At 46.1% G+C, this 15,204-nt stretch overlaps 1 long non-coding RNA gene across 1 annotated transcript in view; it reads left to right on the top strand.

Moving 5' to 3' along the window:
• The window catches only part of LOC122704909, a 32,286-nt gene extending 17,374 nt beyond the window's left edge, over nt 1-14,912 (top strand). Inside the window, exon 3 of the long non-coding RNA XR_006343980.1 lies at nt 12,867-14,912. This is a non-coding gene — a long non-coding RNA (uncharacterized LOC122704909). The remainder of the gene's footprint in view (nt 1-12,866) is intronic.
• Nucleotides 14,913-15,204: the final 292 nt, after the last annotated feature.

Here is a 15,204-nt window from a genome sequence, read left to right as displayed (position 1 = left end):
CGCCTCCGCCCCCCACCAACCCCAGCCTTCTCTAGTTCTGCTTTCTCTCCTTCAGAGAATTCAGTGCCTGGAATTTCCAACTGAACTGAGATTGGTGGGTCCGACGTGGTGTGCAGTACTGCTGATTGGAAAGTTGGGTGAGGGCCAGAGCAGGAAAAATTGACAAGTCTTCCTCAGACACCATTAAGTAATACCTTTTCTGTCTCATTTCCCAGACTGACTCAGAAGGGGGTCTTGGAAGGCAGGAGAAAGAAAGCAGAGCTGGGAATGAATAGGGCAGCAGGGTCTACCAACCCCATCAGGGAGCAAGGCTGGAGGGGCAGCCCTGCAGTGTCTCTGAGCTGAGCACGGTGAACCAACAGGCTCAGCGCACGCTCCCTCTTCTATATCCTTCCTCCTCTTCCCTGCAGTCTTCTTAGGTTAACCACAACAGAAGCAACACTTTCTTTTTTCAAGTCTTTCTTGAATATGTTACAATATTGCTTCTGTTGTTTATGTTCTGTGTTTTTGGCCACTAGGCATGTGGGATGTTAGCTCCCAGACCAGGCAATGAACCTGTACCCTCTGCATTGCAAGGCAGAGTCTTAACCCCTGCACCACCAGGGAAGTTCCCACAGAAGCAATACTCTTCATCTCACTGAGTTCATGCGGGTGAACCCAGGGACTATCCATCTCAAAATTAGATTGTTTATCTTTTATTACAATACTATGGAAAATACTTTTCACATGCTTTGAGCAACACTTTTTAAAATGGTTTCCCTTGAGGCTCAGCTGGTAACGAATCTGCCCGCAATGTGGGAGACCTGGGTTCGATCCCTAGGTCGGGAAGATCCCCTGGAGAAGGGAAAGGCTACCCACTCCAGTATTCCGGCCTGGAGAATTCCACGGACTATATCCATGGGCTCGCAAACAGTCGGACACAACTGAGCCACTTTCACTTTCGCTTTTAAAATGGTTACTCCACATCCGTCATCTCATGTGATCCTCATAGCACCCCCGAGAAAGTGAAAGGCACAGACTCGGCCCTGTGCGCGCTCAGTCACTTCCGGCATATTCCAGTCTGCGACCCTCACTTCCAGCATATTCCACACTGCGACCCCGTGGACTGTAGCCCACCAGGCTCCTCTGTCCATGGGATTCTCCAGGCAAGAATACTGGAGTGGGTTGCCATTCCCTTCTCCAGAGAATCTTCCTGACCCAGGGATTGAACCCACATCTCTAATGTCTCCTGCTTGGGCAGGTGGGTTCTTTACCACTGAGCCGCCAGGGAAGCCCTGACCTGCCCCATGTGCACAGTAATGATGTTAGACTCAGGCCCCAAGCCTCCGTCCTTCCACTCTGCCATTGTTACTCATATTTGATTAGTGTTCAGAGTTTCCTCAAGGAGGAAAAATAGTCTCTCAGACATCTAACATGGACCTGGATTTTTTGTATCATAATATGACTTAAAAGGTGCAGACAAAAGGATAGGTATGACTGCCCAACATTTGTAGCGTTTCACAGCTAAGAATTAATTAAATGCTAAAAAAATTCTAAAAAAAAAACAATAAAAAAAACCAACAATGTTAGTCCAGTTTGAGCCCTCAGGTCATTTTCCTGAAGCTGAATCACCCTGTGGAGGAGCGTGCAGCCCTGACTGCTCAGCTCTGGGTTCTTTTCATGTGGCTCCCCTAGTGCTTGGGTCCCACTCTTCTCCTGGATTCAAATTTTCTAAGATTGTTGAAAGCACCGTGGCACCACTGGGCATTCCCTTGGCCCAGATGCATCCTTTAAATACAGGGTCTGCCTCTGTCTTCTGTTTTTTCAAAGTTGATTCCTTCCTAAGGAAAGACAATTAGTAATTTGTATTAGACCTGGCTTCCCAGCATGAACCATAGTGAAATTAACTCTTTACGTGATGTAACTGGGTGATCCTCAGGGATAGAAGGAATCATTTCTAGGTTTTGGGTCTTTTAAAGAATGATCAGCTTTTCCTCTTTGGGGAGGAGGTATGAAGAAGAAAATAAACACTGGAGAATGCCATTTTGCTCTGTGGAAGGTCTCATCTCTGACAAGTAGTTCATCTCTTTGTTGAGACTGTGAGAAACAAATCTCCAGCAGGGAGAAAATTAAAAAACGCTCAGCACCAGTTGCTACCCTGATGAATCCCATCCAGTTACTTAACAGGACACTGCTGTTATGTTCCTTTATTATTTTGGTTTTAATATTATTATATGCTCTATTGTTTGTCTTACCCTTATGAAACTTTGGGGGATTACAAATTGCTTTTCTGAGTCCATCCTTTTTTGTTTGGCATCCATTGATTTCTTTTGCTTCTGTTTTCATAACTGAGTTCAAAATTAATGTAGGATTATTATTGATTCATGTATTTCTTTATTTACTTTCTTCTTGGAACGTAGCATCTAAGAGGTTAGATTCTGAAAACAAGAGCCATCAGTTGCAGGAGGGGAGTTTTAGTGTAAAAAATAGCATAGAGTTGTGTCAACTTTTGCAAGAAGTGTGAATTACACTTCTCCTTTGCTGGCAGAGACTCCCTTTTCAACATGAAGCACTGAGGCAAGATGCTTTCGGTGAAGGAAATTCTTTCTTATCAGTTTGAACCTTGTCAGCCTCTGGGATTCCAGCAGGTGCAAAAAGAGATTTTTTTCCCCCCTTGGGGGACCCAGTTGTCTACCGCTTGAATTTTGGTTCCATCTCAGTCATTGACAGATAAGGGGCCATACTCTCTACACTGCCCAGGGCCTCTGAAAATGACGGGGTCTTTCATAACCCATCGTGGTCGGAAGAATTGGCCTGACCCACTGACACTGTATGGTTAGGGCTCTCTGGCATGCTTTGGCTTTAGGAAGATTGTCTACCTCTTAGATCTATGAAGATACTCTTGTCCTCACCCAACTCGTGACACAGCCTCCCGGCCACCATTCCAACACCTCCAGCCTCAGGGAGAGGTTGCCAGATAAAATACAGGACAGCCAGTCAAATTTGAATTGCAGATAAACAATGAATGGGTTTTGGTATGAGTGTGTACCAAACCTCATAGGAGATGCCCTTACGGCTCTCTTTTTCTCCACTGTCCTCTGCCACACGTGCTCAGAGTTCAATTGTCCTTCCTCTGGCTCCTTTTTCTCTTTCAGCTTCTAACCTCTGACAGTCTTGGATTCCTGGCTTTTTTACCAATCTCCTCACCTCCATCTCTGAAGCCAGTCTTTCCCCTGCTGAGGGCTGCGGCTGACATTCTCAGACCAAGCAAGGGGGTGTGGGGAGGCCTGCCCCCAGTGCCTCCCCTTCCCACCTTTCCCATAAGCAGCACAGCTCTGGTCTGCGAGGAGCCCCGTGTCCCCTGATCCCTGTCCCAGGATGTGTCTGTATCATAACTCCCCACTCCCTTTCCAGGGCTCACCCTGTGGCTGGCCCAGTCCCTGGAATACGACCCAGAAGGGGGAGCAAGGCTTCTGCTCCCTGCCTCCGGGGAGGGATGCCCATGTGAGAGGGGGCACAGGCCCTTCTAAAGTGTGGGGTCCGGCAGGGTCCCGGTGGTGGGTCTAAGGGTGGTACTGCCTGTGCACAAACTGGAAAGCAGAGTGACCAGCCTCTGGGCTTATGGCCGGTGCTAGCCGAACTTCTGTGCTAGCCGAACTTCTTCATCTTCCATTGGGAGTTTCTATGAAGAGCGAGGTGTCTGGTTACCCTCACTTCCGCCATCATCCTTCCCCCCTCCCCAACCCTTCCTGACCTCAGCCTCATCTTCCTTCTTCCATCGCCCGCCACAGGATTTAGGGCTTCCTTCCCTCACTTGTCAGGTGCTTCCCTGGTAGTCCAGATGGTAAATCATCTGCCTAAGGTGTGAGAGGCCCAGTTAGAGCCCTGAGCCGGGAAGATTCCCTAGAGAAGGGAACAGCTACCCACTCCAGTATTCTTGGGCTTCCCTTGTGGCTCAACTAGTAAAGAATCCGCCTGCAATGCGGGAGACCTGGATTTGATCCCTGGGTTTGATCCCTGGGTTGGGAAGATCCCCTGAAGAAGGGAATGGCTACCTACTCCAGTATTCTTGCCTGGAGAGTTCCATGGACAGAGGAGCCTAGTGAATCCCAGTCCATGGGGTCAAAAAGAGTTAAACACGACTGAGCCACTAACACACTTTCTTTTCCTTGCCATACAGATCACTGGAGAGAGAGAGAGGGAGTGTGTGGGTGTGGTGGGGAGGGTCAGCAAATTTAATTTAACAAAATCTTGACAACCAACAGTTTTAACTTACTGTGTTCTTGAGGCCAGAGGAACAGGCAGAATGTCGAAGTGACAGTGGAAAAGGATTATTGTTTTGGGGAGAATTCAACCATTCAACTGGTGGTCTTCACCCTCCCCCCATCCCCTCCACCCCCTGCTCGGGGCTGAATTAGCTGGCTATTTTCCAACCCCATGGTGTGTAGAGACACACCCACAGCAGCTTTCATCCCCTCCTTTCCTCCTAATAGACTAACTGCTGCCGAAGCTTCCAGCTTCTTTCTCCATGGTGACCAAGCCCCTCATTTCCATTTAATCTCAGCCTCCACCTCCCACAGCCGCCCTACCCCTGCGAAGCCTGGCCCTTTCCTCCGCTGGTCCCCTTTGCACGCTTCTCACTTCTTTGCTTGTCTTCTGGTGATCTTCCTCCCACCAGCAAGGAACACACATCGACATGTCCTGTGTTCCTTCCTTCTTCCTTTATCTGCCCTCTTCCTTCTCTTTGTCCCTGGGCCTCAATGACTCTTGGTAGCTCCCTTCCCGGCCCAGCCTTTGTGAAAGGATGCAAACATGCACAGAAGGGGGAGCAGAAAAGAGCCCTTCCTCTGGCCGTGAGGCTGGCTCTGCCTGGACTCTGGGATTTCTCAGGGAAGATGAGTCTGTGGCCCCACCTCCCTGCCCAGCTCAGGCTGGGGGGTCCAGGTCCCCAGAGTCCCCCAGAACAGTGCCCGGAGGCTGCTGCTGCTGGAAACCACCCCTGGTGCCCCAGCCAGGCCTCTGCTCATATACAGGCTCTCTGTGCAGGTGAGCGGAAGGGCCACGTCCGAGAGCTGCCTCTGCACCTGTCTGAACTGTGGGGCCGGACTCTCAGTATTTTTTTTTAATTTATTTATTTTACTTTACAATATTGTATTGGTTTTGCCATACATTGACTTGAATCCTCCATGGATGTACATGTGTTCCCCATCCTGAACCCCGCCTCCCACCTCCCTCCCCATCCCATCCCCCCTGGTGGCTCAGTTGGTAAAGAATCCACCTGCAATGCTGGAGACCTGGGTTGAGAAGATCCCCTGGAGAAGGGAAAGGCTACCCACTCCAGTATTCTGACCTGGAGAACTCCATGGACTGTAAAGCCCATGGGGTCACAAAGAGTTCGACTCTCAGTCTTACGACAAGTTTGCAGAATTCCCTTCATACCTCCCCTCTGCCCCAGGCCTTCCCATTCTAATCAGTGACTCTTTTGTAATGGAGAAAATGGCCTGATCACTTAGAGGCAGTTTATGTTCCAGTCTTTTCCAACATACACGCATTCTGACCCAAGTTATCCTACTTGGGCCTTGTGACAATCACGTGATTCTGATTTTGCAGATAGAGAAACTGAAGCTCCATGAGACGGAACCTATTACCCAACTTGGCAACAAACATTTGGAGGAGCTGAGGCTAGAACCTGGTTTGTCCTACTCCTGGTTCATTGCATCATCTTTCCTTTGGTGGTCTAAGAGGGAGCAGGGAGGGGAGAGGGCTGCCACTTGGCACACAGACCAGGTGCCCATGGGAAGATGAGCTGTAGTTCCCCTGCTTCTGCCGTGTCCCCTCAAGCCCAGTTTACATTGTTACACAATGCTTTGTGTGTGCCTCATGTTAATGTCTCTTTACAGACATTTTAGTTCTGTCTGCCCCATATGCACCCCTGATTCTTTTCTGGACGCTGAGCTTCTTGTGGACACTTTCCACTGCACAACTCCACCTCCTCGCTCCGCCTGGGTCAGCACAGGCTTCAGCCCACGGTCCCTGGGGTGTCTAACTTGAGGCCCTGCAAAGGGTGAGAGAAAACAGTAGTGACACCACGTGCACCGGGGTAGGCAGCAACCCAAGCTAACTTTCCCCTTTTCCCTTCTTGCTGTTACACATCAGCCAGGCTTCTCAGCCTCCTTGTTAGCCTCTGTGAGAAATTAAAGTCCCCATAATCAAATCAGCCCTTGTAAATTCTCTAGAAGCGGCTCCAGAGCACCACGAAGCCAGCAAACCCCAGACCCAAATCCATGTCAAATTTCATCGATATAATTTAAACAGGGATCAAAACCCACACCAACCCAGTAACTAAGGCTGCTCAAAATGCAGAGTTTATAGTCCATCTGCCTCTGCTTCAGGCGATCTGTATTAAATTTATTGCAAAGTAAAACAAACAAACCCAGGCGAAGGCAGGCTAGAAATCTGCATAGTCTTCAGAGAATTAGCAGCCATCTCGGGTTAGGAAGGCTGCCTCTCAATTTGCATCTCTAAGGAGTTGTGACCGGCCTGGGGGGGCTGGGAGGTTCAGGCCGGGATGGAGACCGGCTGCAGGACTGCCCCCTGCTGGCAGATTGCTGAACGGCAACCCTTTGACCTTCGTGATGGACCACAGGGCAGAGGGTCACCGGTAGTAGTTGGGCTCCCCAGGAACAGTTGAAAAGAGAACCTGCAGCTGAAGTGGAATTGGAAGAGCAGAGAGAAGCGAGGGACTGAGAAAAAGATCCTTACTTGGAACCTAAGACGGGGTGGTGGGGGGAAGTGGGGTGTGGAAGCCAGAATCGGGGAAACTGGGAGGCCCTGGGGGAGGAGGAGGTTCAGAGCTGTCTCTTTAGTTGTACAAACCAGGGACATGGAGACTTTCTTGACTCCTTCCCCTCTTCTGTCTCCCTTACCCTCGGCAACCGGTGGATCACAAGGCCCAGAACACAGGTGCTGTCCTGTTGATTGTTGACCGTCTGTCTGCCTGTGTGCTTCCCAAGGGAGCTGTGCTAGGGTTCCCGGCTGGAACTAGGGCTGGGCTGACTCTCTGATGGAGCTGTGCCTGCAGGGCCTGACACAGGGCTGCAACGAGATGACCTCTGAGGTTCCTCTCACTGCTCACATGCTCTGGTTCTATGCCTCTGTGTCTAGGGATTCGGGGATCTCTCATATGCTCTCCAGGGATGCTCCAAGGAGCCCAGCTACTCTCCTAGGATATTCCCATCATCCTTCACAACAGGCTTAAATGGCACCTTCCTCAGGGTGATACCTCCCCTGACCGCTTTTGGCAGAGATGGGCTGTCCTCCTTTCAATGCTTTATGGATAGAAAGACATATACTGATAGACATATATAATCACACTGTGATAATTTTTGCATTTATTCATATATCAATCCTCTCCTAGAATGTAAAGTCCTTGAGCTCCTGGATGAGGGCAAGGGGAAGGGGCAGATGAGTGTCATGGTCATTAGTATGTAGCTGTTCCTCTTTTCTCAGTCCAGTGCCTAATCATAGTAGATTCTGGCTAAGTATTTGCCATTTGTTAAACAAATAAATGAATTAAGAAGGTGGCACAAGATGATGAAGGTCTGGATGTACGATTTACCAGAGACCCGGCTGTCACCCCAACCTCCTCTTTCTCTCTCCCCCTCTCCCTTATTCTTCAACTGTTCCATGGTGGTTCTAATTAGTTTCCTTCCTGAGTGACTCTCAAAGCCGCCTACCTCTTCTCCATTTGCTTAAGAGATCAAGAGCATAGACTCCAGAATCAGAAAGACTCTTGCACTTAAAACTACCTATGGGAACCCGAGTCTCTGTTTCTCTGTCCCTTCCCTCCCAAAGACAATATGGATTTGTGGTTAGGAGTAAGGACACCCAAGCTAGACTGCAGGTTTTAATCCTGGCTGCTCCATTTTAGCCGAGTGGCCCAAGGCAAGCGTCTTAATCTCTCTGGGCTCAGCCTCCTCATCCATAAACTAGAGTTAATAGAATCTACTTTATGTGGTGGTTTTGAGGATTAAAAGAGCTAATACACATGAAGCTCTTAAAACAGTGTCTGGTACACAGTTAGCCTTAGCTGACTCAATTTTGTTGTTGTTTAGTTGTTAAGTTATATCTTACTCTTTGCCACCCCATGGATGCCAGGCTCCTCTGTCCACGGGATTGCCCAGGCAAGAATACTGGAGTGGGTTGCCATTTCCTACTCCAGGGGATCTTCCCAATCCGGGATTGAATTTGCATCTCCCGCATTGCAGGCAGATTCTTTATAGCTGAGTCACTGGGGGCTAATATTAGCAATTATTAACAAAAAGCGAGGGAATTTTGTAGAATTGAAAGCAAGCACCTGAAGAAGGAACCATCGCAGCAGATGCTCTGAAAGGCTAGGGGGAAGCTCATAGACAGAAAAGCAAAGTATTTCCACAGGGAATGTATGCAGACATGCTGAAGGAGATTCCACTGTGTAGGGTGGCAAGGAAAGTCGACTACTTCTTCGTTTCTATAGAACCCAAGCTGGCATTTTTTTTCCTCAGCAGAATCAGAATCATCAATGGGTGGGTCCAAAGTTTTACAAGGTAGAGCAGTGTCTCGGTGTTCAAGATCTTCAAGGGCATGTTTACTCATGAGACCTCCCCCAGAGGGCTCCCCCTCACTTCCTCAGCCTTGTTCTTCCCACTGTTTCTCTGACACTACAGGCTCCATCCACAGAGGTGCCCTGCCCTGATTTCTCTTCCCCTGCCAATCCTTCTGGGAGCCTTCCCTTATCCCTAGAATTGGGCAAGGTGCACCTGATCTGGCCCCCTCCCATCCTGAAACATGTTAGGCTGCCCCAGCTGCTATAATAAAATGTCACCGAGTAGGTGGCCTAAGCAGCACAGCTTTATTTTGTCATGGGTCTGGAGGCTGCCTGGCCCAGAAAAGGTGGCAGCGGGGTTGGTTTCTGGTGAGGATGCTCCTTCTGGCTGGCAGATGGCCCCTCCTCCCGGTGTTCTCACGTGGCCTCTTCTCTGTGCGTGCGTGGTGAGAGAGAAGGCTCTGAAATCCCTTCCTCTTCTTAGAGGGACACCAGTCCTATTGGATCAGGGCCCCCCTCTCATGACTGCGTTTAATCTTAATTACTTCCCTAAAGAGGGGCTTCCCAGGTGGCTCAATGTCTCTGACCAATGCAGGAGACGTGGGAGATCCCCAGGAGAAGGAAATGGCAACCCACTCCAGTATTCTTGCCTGGAAAATCCCGTGGACAGAGGAGCCTGGCGGGCTACAGTCCATAGGGTCACGAAGAGTCAGACGCCACTGAGCATGCATGCACACATTTCCCTAAAGACTCTGTCTCCAGACACAGCCACACTGGGGATTAGGGCTTCAGCATGTGAATTTAGGGAGGATACAGTCCAGTTCATAACGCTCCTTCAGACCCTAAGTTCCATGAGAGCAGGGCCTTTTCTCCAGCTGATCTGCACGTCCTCCAGCTTGGTCCTTACCCTACCTCCTTGTGAGTCTCTCCTAGGATATTCCCATAATCCTTCACAACAGGCTTAAATGGCACCTTCCTCTGTAATTACCTCTGTAATTTCTACAGTACCTGCTCATAGCAAGGGCTCAGTAAATATTTTTTGAATGAATGAATCCTTTTGTCAGTTACCTGTGTTGATAGCAGGAGCTTGAGACACACAGACATCCAGATAGGATCTGTTGAGGTTCCCAACAGGAGGCTCCTTGCTAGCTCATGACAGAATGAGGACTGGACGTCAGGGCTCCACACTCCCTTCTATGTGCGTGCTGAGTCGCTTCAGTCGTGTCTGACTTTCTGCAAACCTGTGGACTGTAGCTCACCAGGCTGCTCTGTCCATCAGATTCTTTAGGCAAGAATACTGCAGAGGATTATTCTGAGTCTAATGGTCTTTTCAGAAACCCGGAATAAGAGTTGTCAAAGGTCTGTGTACAATCTGGATTCTTTAAAAATCCTTGCCTGAGTTTCCTTGCACAGAAAGGTCTCTGGTCTTTGAGGGACAAGCAAAAATTCTTCCTCACCTTGTGTCTTCTGCACACAGACTGGTTTCCTCCCAGGCTGAGCATCGAGAAAGCACTTAAAAATGCTTCTTTTGCTTCCCCTCCGTCTGCTTAGGGGCCACAGGACTGGGCTGGGGCGGGCACTCCCTCACCACAGGTTTGATTCCAAGCCCAGGTGTGTGGCTCATTGGATGCCTCCTTCTCTGCTAATGGATTTTGTTAACTGTTTGTCATTTGCTTATGCAAATCTACCACTTTCTGCATTAAAATGAACCCAATTATAAAGTGAAATTTCACAATTAAACCACTTAGTGAAGGACATTAAGCGACCAGAAGGAATTGATTTGTAAAAAATTCAGCGATAATTACCAAGTGTTTCTGAAATGTGACTAAGTTCTAGGTTTTCCTTTAAACCAACTGGCCTACGTGCACATTTTCATATACGTACTACACATAGACACATGCGTGTTTTTTCACACACCTGGTTTCCATCTTCTCACCACGGGACTTGTTCTTGCTCCTTCTCAGGGTCTAAATTTTCCCCAAATAGAGGAAATTCCACCAGCCATCAGATCATGTCTGCAGAGTTCTTGGAAACCTTCCAAGAGAAATGGCCACTGGGCGGAGGAAGCTGGGGTGGGCAGGAAAGCAGAAGAAGGTGTAATGGTTTTAATAAAGTCTCTCTGCCATCTTGGTGATTGATTGATATATTTTGGCATTTGCTTCCCAGCTCTGCTGTAATCAATAGCAGTTATAGAGCGAGAAGCAGGAAAGGGTGGGGACGTGGGGTGGAGCAGTATTGATTGGCCTTTACAGGAAAGAGCCTTGCCTGACGATTGCAGTGCTGTGGCCACAAGGAATGAGACCCCGCTGTCCCAGTGAGACATCATCTTTCCTTACACTCATCCAGGCAAGAGGGCATAGAGTCTAGAGGATAGATAAGCATCCTCATCCTAAAAAAAAAAAAAAAAGACTCTTTCTGGCATCTGAGGGAGTCAGACGCACTCACTGTCCTCATAGTGCCCACAGTTTGAGGGTGGAAACCGCAGTCTCCTGGGCTGGGCAGGGTAGGTTTGTTGTTGTTGTTGTTTAACCGCTCAATCATGTCCCACTCTTTCGTGACCCTGTAGACTGTAGCCCACCAGGCTCCTCTGACAATGGGATTTCCCAGGCAGGAATACTGGAGTGAGTTGACATTTCCTTCTCCAGGGGATCTTCCCAACCCAGTGATGGAACTCGTATCTCCTGCATTGGCAGGTGGATTTTTTTTCACCACTAAGCCACCAGGGAAGCCTTATGGCAAGGGTCTTTAAGAGGGAGAGAGATTGTATGCTGATGGCTTCAGGCTATACCTATATCCAAGAATGGAACCAGCTCATTTGATAGCATGCCACATGTTCAGACTGGAACCTGATTGCTCAGTTTTAAAACCCAGCCCTGCTTCTTAATGTGTGACCCTCAGATGGGTTATTTAAATTTTCTGTACCTTGATTCCCCATCAGTAACATGGAGATGATATCAAGACCTATCTCCTAGAGTGGCTATGATCAATATGAGAGTATATATATGTAAAGAATCTGGAACAGTCCTGGTTTATAGTAAATGCCACGTACATGTTGTTTTTATGATCTGACAGTGGTGGATACCTGGGTTGGCACCCATGATTTATGGGTGGAAACGTAAGGGTACACACTTCTCTAATCAAACAGGGTCATCACAGCATTCGCCTTCTGCTGGGAACACAGGGCTCAGAACTCAGCCTCTGTTAAATAATTCTCTTAGTACATCAGCCCATTAACTACAGGATTTCTCAACCGTTTTACATTTTTTTTCTAAAACCTTTTAAAAAAAGACCAAGTACAGATATACAGAAATAAGGATAAATTGGATTGGGAATGATAGCTTCAGAGCCTAACAAATCCAACCTAGACGGGTATGTATTTGTTCAACAAACAAAGAATTTCTGCTATGTGTGAGACAGTTTTAATTGATGTGACAATTTCCATGTGTGAACCTGAACTCTGTGTTAATCCATTCAGATGTGTAATCACCCCTCTGCAATGCCATGCTAGCTTCCTGTAACTGGAAATCTTGTGGCTTAGAACAATGTGCTCAAAACAGAAAATAGTTTATTAAAGAAAAACACAGTTGCCACAATATTTTTGTTGAAAACATATTCACTTTTGAAGTATAGTTTTATTTTCTTTTACAGACGTGGGTGAATTTTCAGTTTGGGCACGTGAACTGATTTAGGGGCTTGTTATTATTTTTTTTTTCCAGTTTTAGGCCTGGACACATGACTAATAGAAGTTGGCAGATTGGCAAACAGATACTCACGAACACATTACAAACTCTTTTAAAGGTTATAACCGGAAGGGACCCTAGAGATGCTCTAGTTCATCTCCTTCAGTTAAAGATGAGCCCAGAAAGGTGTCTTGGCTTTTGGAGCGTAGTCTTTTGATTCCAAGCCCAGTGCTATTTCACATACCATGAGTTTGTACATCAGCCTTTCCGCTTTTTCAAATCTCCTTTGGTTCTCAGATTTGTGTATTTGATAATTCACTTCAAGTTGGTGGAAATGCACCGAATGTCTGCTTGGTGCCAAACATTGTGTCAGGTCCAGGATGCGAAAATAAGCTGTGGACCCCACCGAGGAGGCTGTAGTAGACAGTGTTATTGTATCCAGTTCTTTACTTCCTATCACTGTGAGAGGACTGTACTTAACGTGGGTCATTGACATCAGATGTGGTCATGTGAGGAGCTTTGACCAATGAGGCTTGGGCAGAAGTGATGTAAATCATTTCTGAGCAGAGGCTTTCCGGGGCACTTTATGGTCCTGCCCACATTTTCTCTTTTCTATCTGCCAGGAGAGTGGCGTGTCCAGAAGAGGGCTGCACCTTTAGCTGGGTACCACTTGGAGAGAAGACGTGGAGTGGATCCAGAGCCACAGCCGCCATGTAATGTGACGAGAGACAAACCTTTGGGCAGTGAGTGCCTGAGACTCTGTGGTCGCTCATCCTACGGCGTAACTAGCACAAGCTGATGACTGCCGAGGGGGTCGCAGGTTAGTCAGGGAGTCAGCTCATTACCAGCCGAAACATGGGGTGATGGATGCTTTGCTAGAGTTATACACAGAAGAGTCAGACATAGGCCAAAAGAGGGAAAAAGAACTGTGGGGAAGAGGTATCAGGAAAGACTTTCTAAAAGACACAGTAACTCTGAAGGGTTTTAAAGGTTGAAGAGAAGTTGATCATCTTAGGGGCTTGGGAGGTTTGTTTTTTGAGGCATTCTAATCAGAAAGACCATCACGCACAGACACAAAATATCACGGTATGTTTGAGAATTGCCTGTAATGTCCACAACTGGGGGTGGGGCCAGGATCAGATCCCTTCATCTTTGAAGCCTATTGGGTATATGCAGACTCTCAGATAAAAAATGTATCATTTATTTTGTTTTATTTTTATTTAATTTTGCATCATTTATTTTGATCAGAACTTTGGCTGTAAGTTTTCATCTGGTCTCACACCGTGGGAATGTAAGCTGGACTGTGTGTGAGCCAGAGAGGCCCTTTTTCAAATGTTTAATTTTTATGTTAATCACATAATGCATATACATAGTTTGCCTTGCTTCTCTCCTTCACACTCCCATTCTCCAGAGCAGTCACTCTCAGTTTTTATAGTTCATTTCACTTTTTTTATGCATGGCTGTGTTTTAAAATAATATCCTTTGTTCCTATTTCTTGATTTCCTAATTTTAGAACTTGTATATTGACTTTCTACCATGGTAGATGAGAACTTAGTTCTCCCACACAATTCTCCCTCAATTTCATTCCTACACTGCTCCTTCTATCTTTCCAACATAAACTTATTTTTTGTTAAATCGATATTTGTGTTTATATATTAATGAATGTGCAAATAATATTTCTTCCCGAATCAAGTAGTGTCCTGTGACCATGTGTCCTCTTTTGTACAGTTCTTTGTTTCTTCCTAGAGTTAATAATTGCCTCCTTTTATATGGATCTGATGTCCAAAGGTACTTATAATAAATTTTTTTCAGATGGTTTAACAATTCTGCTAATATCTGTCAATTTTTCCTACAGTTCCACTTTGTCCTACAGCTATTCCTCCAAGAACTTTCTGTTTTTCTGCTCCAATCTGGATTGTCTGCTTTTGGAATTGAAACAGTGGATAGCTGTCATCTTGAGACTTTCCTTTATCATCATTATGAATATTTCCTTTACTGCCTTCCCACACTGGATCCTCTATTTACTGAATCCCTCACCTCTTTAGTGCACCATCACTGAACCTCACTAAACTCCAACTTCCAATAACTTCTTAAGAATTCGTGCTTGGGAGGTAATTTTCTGGAGTCATTGGCTACCTGAAAATATTCTATACTATTCTGGCATGTGACTGATAATTTATTTGAGATAGAATTCTAGATTAAAACATATTTTATTTCAAAATTTAGAAGGTATTTTTAACATCTGATGTTTTTGAAGAAGTTTGATGTTTTCTTTTTCTTGTGTCTTTTACTTGTTTTTCCTCTTTAGAAGATTTTAGAAACTTTCATTTATTCCTCGTGATTTAAAATGTCATAATGATAATGGTGGCAGGCACAGACTGGTATATATCTTTTTTTCATTTTTTTGTGCATGGCTAATCAGGAGACTGATATCCTTTGTTTTTCTCCTAGTATTCTCTTTTTTCTTTTGCTTTTTCACTCTTTGGAAGATTTCTTCAGTTTTTGTCTTCTGAATCATTTGAGTTTTTGAAAAAAAAATTTTAATTATATTTTTAATTTAAAAGAGGTTTTTCTCATTTGTTTTTTTCCTTTTTCATTGTAGCCTCTTCTTGTTTTGTGAATACACTGTTTCCTTTTATCTTTGTGGACTGGTGTTATTGCTTTTTCTGAACTTTTGTTCCTTGCAAAATTTCTATCATTACTTCCCTTTTTTTTCCTGTTTACTTGCTCCTTTTTCCTGTTTAAAGCTTTAAAAATTAAAAAAACAAAAAAAACCACAAAAAAACCCCCTGATGATTCTCAACTGTTTATTCACATTTAAGAAAGAGGCACTAACCCCAATGTTCATCGCAGCACTGTTTATAATAGCCAGGACATGGAAGCAACCTAGATGCCCATCAGCAGACGAATGGATAAGGAAGCTGTGGTACATATATACCATGGAATATTACTCAGCCGTTA

Source organism: Cervus elaphus, chromosome 2 (genome assembly GCF_910594005.1).
Source record: "Cervus elaphus chromosome 2, mCerEla1.1, whole genome shotgun sequence".
NCBI lineage: Eukaryota > Metazoa > Chordata > Mammalia > Artiodactyla > Cervidae > Cervus > Cervus elaphus.
The sequence above is the reverse complement of the archived record's forward strand: the minus strand, read 5'-3'. Positions and strand labels throughout refer to the sequence as shown.